Source organism: Ambystoma mexicanum, unplaced genomic scaffold (genome assembly GCF_040938575.1).
Source record: "Ambystoma mexicanum isolate Mex_15411 unplaced genomic scaffold, UKY_AmexF1_1 Mex_scaf10, whole genome shotgun sequence".
Classification (NCBI taxonomy): Eukaryota; Metazoa; Chordata; class Amphibia; order Caudata; family Ambystomatidae; genus Ambystoma; species Ambystoma mexicanum.
Window position 1 is genome coordinate 1,117,501 of NW_027182325.1, and position 7,500 is coordinate 1,125,000.

The 7,500-nt window shown below is 46.6% G+C and overlaps 20 non-coding genes and 5 pseudogenes across 20 annotated transcripts in view; all 25 read left to right on the forward strand.

Moving 5' to 3' along the window:
- The window catches only part of LOC138543392 (5S ribosomal RNA), a 109-nt pseudogene extending 91 nt beyond the window's left edge, over positions 1-18 (forward strand).
- Positions 19-482: 464 nt separating this feature from the next.
- On the forward strand, positions 483-601 carry LOC138537508 (5S ribosomal RNA). Its single transcript, XR_011285641.1, has one exon. It is a non-coding gene; the product is annotated as a 5S ribosomal RNA (ribosomal RNA).
- Positions 602-1,076: 475 nt separating this feature from the next.
- LOC138538411 (5S ribosomal RNA) lies at positions 1,077-1,195 on the forward strand. Its single transcript, XR_011286512.1, has one exon. It is a non-coding gene; the product is annotated as a 5S ribosomal RNA (ribosomal RNA).
- A 106-nt stretch (positions 1,196-1,301) lies between these two features.
- LOC138542368 (5S ribosomal RNA) lies at positions 1,302-1,420 on the forward strand. The gene has a single exon (XR_011290351.1). It is a non-coding gene; the product is annotated as a 5S ribosomal RNA (ribosomal RNA).
- Positions 1,421-1,526: 106 nt separating this feature from the next.
- Positions 1,527-1,645, forward strand: LOC138548560 (5S ribosomal RNA). Its single transcript, XR_011292357.1, has one exon. It is a non-coding gene; the product is annotated as a 5S ribosomal RNA (ribosomal RNA).
- A 106-nt stretch (positions 1,646-1,751) lies between these two features.
- On the forward strand, positions 1,752-1,870 carry LOC138547650 (5S ribosomal RNA). The gene has a single exon (XR_011291482.1). It is a non-coding gene; the product is annotated as a 5S ribosomal RNA (ribosomal RNA).
- A 106-nt stretch (positions 1,871-1,976) lies between these two features.
- On the forward strand, positions 1,977-2,085 carry LOC138546132 (5S ribosomal RNA; annotated as a pseudogene).
- Positions 2,086-2,548: 463 nt separating this feature from the next.
- Positions 2,549-2,667, forward strand: LOC138538412 (5S ribosomal RNA). Its single transcript, XR_011286513.1, has one exon. It is a non-coding gene; the product is annotated as a 5S ribosomal RNA (ribosomal RNA).
- Positions 2,668-2,773: 106 nt separating this feature from the next.
- Positions 2,774-2,892, forward strand: LOC138539623 (5S ribosomal RNA). The gene has a single exon (XR_011287687.1). It is a non-coding gene; the product is annotated as a 5S ribosomal RNA (ribosomal RNA).
- A 106-nt stretch (positions 2,893-2,998) lies between these two features.
- On the forward strand, positions 2,999-3,117 carry LOC138550808 (5S ribosomal RNA). Its single transcript, XR_011294553.1, has one exon. It is a non-coding gene; the product is annotated as a 5S ribosomal RNA (ribosomal RNA).
- A 106-nt stretch (positions 3,118-3,223) lies between these two features.
- LOC138547651 (5S ribosomal RNA) lies at positions 3,224-3,342 on the forward strand. The gene has a single exon (XR_011291483.1). It is a non-coding gene; the product is annotated as a 5S ribosomal RNA (ribosomal RNA).
- A 106-nt stretch (positions 3,343-3,448) lies between these two features.
- On the forward strand, positions 3,449-3,557 carry LOC138546133 (5S ribosomal RNA; annotated as a pseudogene).
- A 463-nt stretch (positions 3,558-4,020) lies between these two features.
- On the forward strand, positions 4,021-4,139 carry LOC138541981 (5S ribosomal RNA). The gene has a single exon (XR_011289973.1). It is a non-coding gene; the product is annotated as a 5S ribosomal RNA (ribosomal RNA).
- Positions 4,140-4,245: 106 nt separating this feature from the next.
- On the forward strand, positions 4,246-4,364 carry LOC138539624 (5S ribosomal RNA). The gene has a single exon (XR_011287688.1). It is a non-coding gene; the product is annotated as a 5S ribosomal RNA (ribosomal RNA).
- Positions 4,365-4,470: 106 nt separating this feature from the next.
- Positions 4,471-4,589, forward strand: LOC138537621 (5S ribosomal RNA). The gene has a single exon (XR_011285751.1). It is a non-coding gene; the product is annotated as a 5S ribosomal RNA (ribosomal RNA).
- A 106-nt stretch (positions 4,590-4,695) lies between these two features.
- Positions 4,696-4,814, forward strand: LOC138537442 (5S ribosomal RNA). Its single transcript, XR_011285576.1, has one exon. It is a non-coding gene; the product is annotated as a 5S ribosomal RNA (ribosomal RNA).
- Positions 4,815-4,920: 106 nt separating this feature from the next.
- LOC138547121 (5S ribosomal RNA) lies at positions 4,921-5,029 on the forward strand (annotated as a pseudogene).
- Positions 5,030-5,492: 463 nt separating this feature from the next.
- Positions 5,493-5,611, forward strand: LOC138548872 (5S ribosomal RNA). The gene has a single exon (XR_011292666.1). It is a non-coding gene; the product is annotated as a 5S ribosomal RNA (ribosomal RNA).
- A 106-nt stretch (positions 5,612-5,717) lies between these two features.
- Positions 5,718-5,836, forward strand: LOC138539625 (5S ribosomal RNA). The gene has a single exon (XR_011287689.1). It is a non-coding gene; the product is annotated as a 5S ribosomal RNA (ribosomal RNA).
- A 106-nt stretch (positions 5,837-5,942) lies between these two features.
- On the forward strand, positions 5,943-6,061 carry LOC138541603 (5S ribosomal RNA). The gene has a single exon (XR_011289605.1). It is a non-coding gene; the product is annotated as a 5S ribosomal RNA (ribosomal RNA).
- Positions 6,062-6,167: 106 nt separating this feature from the next.
- On the forward strand, positions 6,168-6,286 carry LOC138536948 (5S ribosomal RNA). The gene has a single exon (XR_011285104.1). It is a non-coding gene; the product is annotated as a 5S ribosomal RNA (ribosomal RNA).
- A 106-nt stretch (positions 6,287-6,392) lies between these two features.
- LOC138537966 (5S ribosomal RNA) lies at positions 6,393-6,511 on the forward strand. The gene has a single exon (XR_011286083.1). It is a non-coding gene; the product is annotated as a 5S ribosomal RNA (ribosomal RNA).
- Positions 6,512-6,617: 106 nt separating this feature from the next.
- LOC138544988 (5S ribosomal RNA) lies at positions 6,618-6,726 on the forward strand (annotated as a pseudogene).
- A 463-nt stretch (positions 6,727-7,189) lies between these two features.
- Positions 7,190-7,308, forward strand: LOC138538413 (5S ribosomal RNA). The gene has a single exon (XR_011286514.1). It is a non-coding gene; the product is annotated as a 5S ribosomal RNA (ribosomal RNA).
- Positions 7,309-7,414: 106 nt separating this feature from the next.
- The window catches only part of LOC138541592 (5S ribosomal RNA), a 119-nt gene continuing 33 nt past the window's right edge, over positions 7,415-7,500 (forward strand). The window contains exon 1 of the ribosomal RNA XR_011289594.1: positions 7,415-7,500. This exon is cut by the window's right edge and continues 33 nt beyond it. This is a non-coding gene — a ribosomal RNA (5S ribosomal RNA).

Sequence of the window (7,500 nt, forward strand, 5' to 3'; positions counted from 1 at the left end):
TACCAGGTGCTGTAGGCTTTTTTTGTGCTCCATGATTAGTAATTGCGCAACTTCTCAATTATTTTTCAAATTTGGTATGTTTCCAAAATAATTGTATCCCGTTTTATAGCGGAAATGTTGGACAACATCATGAGGGCTGGAGCTACCTTTTTACATAGAATTAGCATACAGGTAGTGTGTTCATGGGTAATAAATCGACTTTCACATGTAATGCAGTACAGAGAATATTGAGTCCTTCAAGAGGCATGAAAGAAAACCATTATTGTGTTGATTGTTCTCTCCACCTCCCTGCAACAGACACAGGATGGATGAATTAAAGTTATCCTACCAGACATAGGAGTCCTGAATGGGCCCACCAGTCTTATATATCTCGCCTGATCGAGCCTGATCGAGCGATGAGCGTGGTATCATGTTGCAAGTGGCTGCATGGCTTAGCTTACTAAATGCAAATGCATAAGAGTAATATTCTTAGCATTCCTAGAGCCTACGGCCACACCACACTGAATGCACCCGATCTCGTCTGATCTCGGAAGTTAAGCAGTGTCAGGCCTAGTTAGTACCTGGATGGGAGACTGCCTGGGAATACCAGGTGCTGTAGGCTTTTTTTGTGCTCCATGATTAGTAATTGCGCAACTTCTCAATTATTTTTCAAATTTGGTATGTTTCCAAAATAATTGTATCCCGTTTTATAGCGGAAATGTTGGACAACATCATGAGGGCTGGAGCTACCTTTTTACATAGAATTAGCATACAGGTAGTGTGTTCATGGGTAATAAATCGACTTTCACATGTAATGCAGTACAGAGAATATTGAGTCCTTCAAGAGGCATGAAAGAAAACCATTATTGTGTTGATTGTTCTCTCCACCTCCCTGCAACAGACACAGGATGGATGAATTAAAGTTATCCTACCAGACATAGGAGTCCTGAATGGGCCCACCAGTCTTATATATCTCGCCTGATCGAGCCTGATCGAGCGCTGATCGAGCGATGAGCGTGGTATCATGTTGCAAGTGGCTGCATGGCTTAGCTTACTAAATGCAAATGCATAAGAGTAATATTCTTAGCATTCCTAGAGCCTACGGCCACACCACACTGAATGCACCCGATCTCGACTGATCTCGGAAGTTAAGCAGTGTCAGGCCTAGTTAGTACCTGGATGGGAGACCGCCTGGGAATACCAGGTGCTGTAGGCTTTTTTGTGCTCCAAGTTCAGGAAGTGAGCCCTTTCTCAATTGCCTTTTAAAACTGCAAGGTCTAGCCGACTAGATGCTTAAAAGTACAAAACTCACTAGGCCCAGAGCCTACGGCCACACCACACTGAATGTGCCTGATCTCGTCTAATCTCAGAAGCTAAGCAGTGTCGGGCCTAGTTAGTACCTGGATGGAAGACCGCCTGGGAATACCAGGTGCTGTAGGCTTTTTTGTACTCCAAGTTCAGGAAGTGAGCCATTTCTCAATTGCCTTTCAAAACTGCAAGGTCTAGCCGACTAGATGCTTAAAAGTACAAAACTCACAAGAACCAGAGCCTACGGCCACACCACACTGAATGCGCCCGATCTCGTCTGATCTCGGAAGCTAAGCAGTGTCGGGCCTTGTTAGTACCTGGATGGGAGACCGCCTGGGAATACCAGGTGCTGTAGGCTTTTTTGTGCTCCAAGTTCAGGAAGTGAGCCATTTCTCAATTGCCTTTCAAAACTGCAAGGTCTAGCTGACTAGATTCTTAAAAGTACAAAACTCACTAGGCCCAGAGCCTACGGCCACACCACACTGATTGCGCCCGATCTCGTCTGATCTCGGAAGCTAAGCAGTGTCGGGCCTAGTTAGTACCTGGATGGGAGACCACCTGGGAATACCAGGTGCTGTAGGCTTTTTTGTGCTCCAAGTTCAGGAAGTGAGCCATTTCACAATTACCTTTCAAAACTGCAAGGTCTAGCCGACTAGATGCTTAAAAGTACAAAACTCACTAGGCCCAGAGCCTACGGCCACACCACACTGAATGTGCCCGATCTCGGAAGCTAAGCAGGGTCAGGCCTAGTTAGTACCTGGATGGGAGACTGCCTGGGAATACCAGGTGCTGTAGGCTTTTTTGTGCTCCATGATTAGTAATTGCGCAACTTCTCAATTATTTTTCAAATTTGGTATGTTTCCAAAATAATTGTATCCCGTTTTATAGCGGAAATGTTGGACAACATCATGAGGGCTGGAGCTACCTTTTTACATAGAATTAGCATACAGGTAGTGTGTTCATGGGTAATAAATCGACTTTCACATGTAATGCAGTACAGAGAATATTGAGTCCTTCAAGAGGCATGAAAGAAAACCATTATTGTGTTGATTGTTCTCTCCACCTCCCTGCAACAGACACAGGATGGATGAATTAAAGTTATCCTACCAGACATAGGAGTCCTGAATGGGCCCACCAGTCTTATATATCTCGCCTGATCGAGCCTGATCGAGCGATGAGCGTGGTATCATGTTGCAAGTGGCTGCATGGCTTAGCTTACTAAATGCAAATGCATAAGAGTAATATTCTTAGCATTCCTAGAGCCTACGGCCACACCACACTGAATGCACCCGATCTCGACTGATCTCGGAAGTTAAGCAGTGTCAGGCCTAGTTAGTACCTGGATGGGAGACCGCCTGGGAATACCAGGTGCTGTAGGCTTTTTTGTGCTCCAAGTTCAGGAAGTGAGCCCTTTCTCAATTGCCTTTTAAAACTGCAAGGTCTAGCCGACTAGATGCTTAAAAGTACAAAACTCACTAGGCCCAGAGCCTACGGCCACACCACACTGAATGTGCCTGATCTCGTCTGATCTCAGAAGCTAAGCAGTGTCGGGCCTAGTTAGTACCTGGATGGAAGACCGCCTGGGAATACCAGGTGCTGTAGGCTTTTTTGTACTCCAAGTTCAGGAAGTGAGCCATTTCTCAATTGCCTTTCAAAACTGCAAGGTCTAGCCGACTAGATGCTTAAAAGTACAAAACTCACAAGAACCAGAGCCTACGGCCACACCACACTGAATGCGCCCGATCTCGTCTGATCTCGGAAGCTAAGCAGTGTCGGGCCTCGTTAGTACCTGGATGGGAGACCCCCTGGGAATACCAGGTGCTGTAGGCTTTTTTGTGCTCCAAGTTCAGGAAGTGAGCCATTTCTCAATTGCCTTTCAAAACTGCAAGGTCTAGCTGACTAGATGCTTAAAAGTACAAAACTCACTAGGCCCAGAGCCTACGGCCACACCACACTGATTGCGCCCGATCTCGTCTGATCTCGGAAGCTAAGCAGTGTCGGGCCTAGTTAGTACCTGGATGGGAGACCACCTGGGAATACCAGGTGCTGTAGGCTTTTTTGTGCTCCAAGTTCAGGAAGTGAGCCATTTCACAATTACCTTTCAAAACTGCAAGGTCTAGCCGACTAGATGCTTAAAAGTACAAAACTCACTAGGCCCAGAGCCTACGGCCACACCACACTGAATGTGCCCGATCTCGGAAGCTAAGCAGGGTCAGGCCTAGTTAGTACCTGGATGGGAGACTGCCTGGGAATACCAGGTGCTGTAGGCTTTTTTGTGCTCCATGATTAGTAATTGCGCAACTTCTCAATTATTTTTCAAATTTGGTATGTTTCCAAAATAATTGTATCCCGTTTTATAGCGGAAATGTTGGACAACATCATGAGGGCTGGAGCTACCTTTTTACATAGAATTAGCATACAGGTAGTGTGTTCATGGGTAATAAATCGACTTTCACATGTAATGCAGTACAGAGAATATTGAGTCCTTCAAGAGGCATGAAAGAAAACCATTATTGTGTTGATTGTTCTCTCCACCTCCCTGCAACAGACACAGGATGGATGAATTAAAGTTATCCTACCAGACATAGGAGTCCTGAATGGGCCCACCAGTCTTATATATCTCGCCTGATCGAGCCTGATCGAGCGATGAGCGTGGTATCATGTTGCAAGTGGCTGCATGGCTTAGCTTACTAAATGCAAATGCATAAGAGTAATATTCTTAGCATTCCTAGAGCCTACGGCCACACCACACTGAATGCACCCGATCTCGACTGATCTCGGAAGTTAAGCAGTGTCAGGCCTAGTTAGTACCTGGATGGGAGACCGCCTGGGAATACCAGGTGCTGTAAGCTTTTTTGTGCTCCAAGTTCAGGAAGTGAGCCCTTTCTCAATTGCCTTTTAAAACTGCAAGGTCTAGCCGACTAGATGCTTAAAAGTACAAAACTCACTAGGCCCAGAGCCTACGGCCACACCACACTGAATGTGCCTGATCTCGTCTGATCTCAGAAGCTAAGCAGTGTCGGGCCTAGTTAGTACCTGGATGGAAGACCGCCTGGGAATACCAGGTGCTGTAGGCTTTTTTGTACTCCAAGTTCAGGAAGTGAGCCATTTCTCAATTGCCTTTCAAAACTGCAAGGTCTAGCCGACTAGATGCTTAAAAGTACAAAACTCACAAGAACCAGAGCCTACGGCCACACCACACTGAGTGCGCCCGATCTCGTCTGATCTCGGAAGCTAAGCAGTGTCGGGCCTCGTTAGTACCTGGATGGGAGACCCCCTGGGAATACCAGGTGCTGTAGGCTTTTTTGTGCTCCAAGTTCAGGAAGTGAGCCATTTCTCAATTGCCTTTCAAAACTGCAAGGTCTAGCTGACTAGATGCTTAAAAGTACAAAACTCACTAGGCCCAGAGCCTACGGCCACACCACACTGATTGCGCCCGATCTCGTCTGATCTCGGAAGCTAAGCAGTGTTGGGCCTAGTTAGTACCTGGATGGGAGACCACCTGGGAATACCAGGTGCTGTAGGCTTTTTTGTGCTCCAAGTTCAGGAAGTGAGCCATTTCACAATTGCCTTTCAAAACTGCAAGGTCTAGCCGACTAGATGCTTAAAAGTACAAAACTCACTAGGCCCAGAGCCTAAGGCCACACCACACTGAATGTGCCCGATCTCGGAAGCTAAGCAGGGTCAGGCCTAGTTAGTACCTGGATGGGAGACTGCCTGGGAATACCAGGTGCTGTAGGCTTTTTTGTGCTCCATGATTAGTAATTGCGCAACTTCTCAATTATTTTTCAAATTTGGTATGTTTCCAAAATAATTGTATCCCGTTTTATAGCGGAAATGTTGGACAACATCATGAGGGCTGGAGCTACCTTTTTACATAGAATTAGCATACAGGTAGTGTGTTCATGGGTAATAAATCGACTTTCACATGTAATGCAGTACAGAGAATATTGAGTCCTTCAAGAGGCATGAAAGAAAACCATTATTGTGTTGATTGTTCTCTCCACCTCCCTGCAACAGACACAGGATGGATGAATTAAAGTTATCCTACCAGACATAGGAGTCCTGAATGGGCCCACCAGTCTTATATATCTCGCCTGATCGAGCCTGATCGAGCGATGAGCGTGGTATCATGTTGCAAGTGGCTGCATGGCTTAGCTTACTAAATGCAAATGCATAAGAGTAATATTCTTAGCATTCCTAGAGCCTACGGCCACACCACACTGAATGCACCCGATCTCGTCTGATCTCGGAAGTTAAGCAGTGTCAGGCCTAGTTAGTACCTGGATGGGAGACCGCCTGGGAATACCAGGTGCTGTAGGCTTTTTTGTGCTCCAAGTTCAGGAAGTGAGCCCTTTCTCAATTGCCTTTTAAAACTGCAAGGTCTAGCCGACTAGATGCTTAAAAGTACAAAACTCACTAGGCCCAGAGCCTACGGCCACACCACACTGAATGTGCCTGATCTCGTCTGATCTCAGAAGCTAAGCAGTGTCGGGCCTAGTTAGTACCTGGATGGAAGACCGCCTGGGAATACCAGGTGCTGTAGGCTTTTTTGTACTCCAAGTTCAGGAAGTGAGCCATTTCTCAATTGCCTTTCAAAACTGCAAGGTCTAGCCGACTAGATGCTTAAAAGTACAAAACTCACAAGAACCAGAGCCTATGGCCACACCACACTGAATGCGCCCGATCTCGTCTGATCTCAGAAGCTAAGCAGTGTCGGGCCTCGTTAGTACTTGGATGGGAGACCGCCTGGGAATACCAGGTGCTGTAGGCTTTTTTGTGCTCCAAGTTCAGGAAGTGAGCCATTTCTCAATTGCCTTTCAAAATTGCAAGGTCTAGCTGACTAGATGCTTAAAAGTACAAAACTCACTAGGCCCAGAGCCTACGGCCACACCACACTGATTGCGCCCGATCTCGTCTGATCTCGGAAGCTAAGCAGTGTCGGGCCTCGTTAGTACCTGGATGGGAGACCGCCTGGGAATACCAGGTGCTGTAGGCTTTTTTGTGCTCCAAGTTCAGGAAGTGAGCCATTTCTCAATTGCCTTTCAAAACTGCAAGGTCTAGCTGACTAGATGCTTAAAAGTACAAAACTCACTAGGCCCAGAGCCTACGGCCACACCACACTGATTGCGCCAGATCTCGTCTGATCTCGGAAGCTAAGCAGTGTCGGGCCTAGTTAGTACCTGGATGGGAGACCACCTGGGAATACCAGGTGCTGTAGGCTTTTTTGTGCTCCAAGTTCAGGAAGTGAGCCATTTCACAATTGCCTTTCAAAACTGCAAGGTCTAGCCGACTAGATGCTTAAAAGTACAAAACTCACTAGGCCCAGAGCCTACGGCCACACCACACTGAATGCGCCCGATCTCGGAAGCTAAGCAGGGTCAGGCCTAGTTAGTACCTGGATGGGAGACTGCCTGGGAATACCAGGTGCTGTAGGCTTTTTTGTGCTCCATGATTAGTAATTGCGCAACTTCTCAATTATTTTTCAAATTTGGTATGTTTCCAAAATAATTGTATCCCGTTTTATAGCGGAAATGTTGGACAACATCATGAGGGCTGGAGCTACCTTTTTACATAGAATTAGCATACAGGTAGTGTGTTCATGGGTAATAAATCGACTTTCACATGTAATGCAGTACAGAGAATATTGAGTCCTTCAAGAGGCATGAAAGAAAACCATTATTGTGTTGATTGTTCTCTCCACCTCCCTGCAACAGACACAGGATGGATGAATTAAAGTTATCCTACCAGACATAGGAGTCCTGAATGGGCCCACCAGTCTTATATATCTCGCCTGATCGAGCCTGATCGAGCGATGAGCGTGGTATCATGTTGCAAGTGGCTGCATGGCTTAGCTTACTAAATGCAAATGCATAAGAGTAATATTCTTAGCATTCCTAGAGCCTACGGCCACACCACACTGAATGCACCCGATCTCGACTGATCTCGGAAGTTAAGCAGTGTCAGGCCTAGTTAGTACCTGGATGGGAGACCGCCTGGGAATACCAGGTGCTGTAGGCTTTTTTGTGCTCCAAGTTCAGGAAGTGAGCCCTTTCTCAATTGCCTTTTAAAACTGCAAGGTCTAGCCGACTAGATGCTTAAAAGTACAAAACTCACTAGGCCCAGAGCCTACGGCGACACCACACTGAATGTGCCTGATCTCGTCTGATCTCAGAAGCTAAGCAGTGTCGGGCCTAGTTAGTACCTGGATGG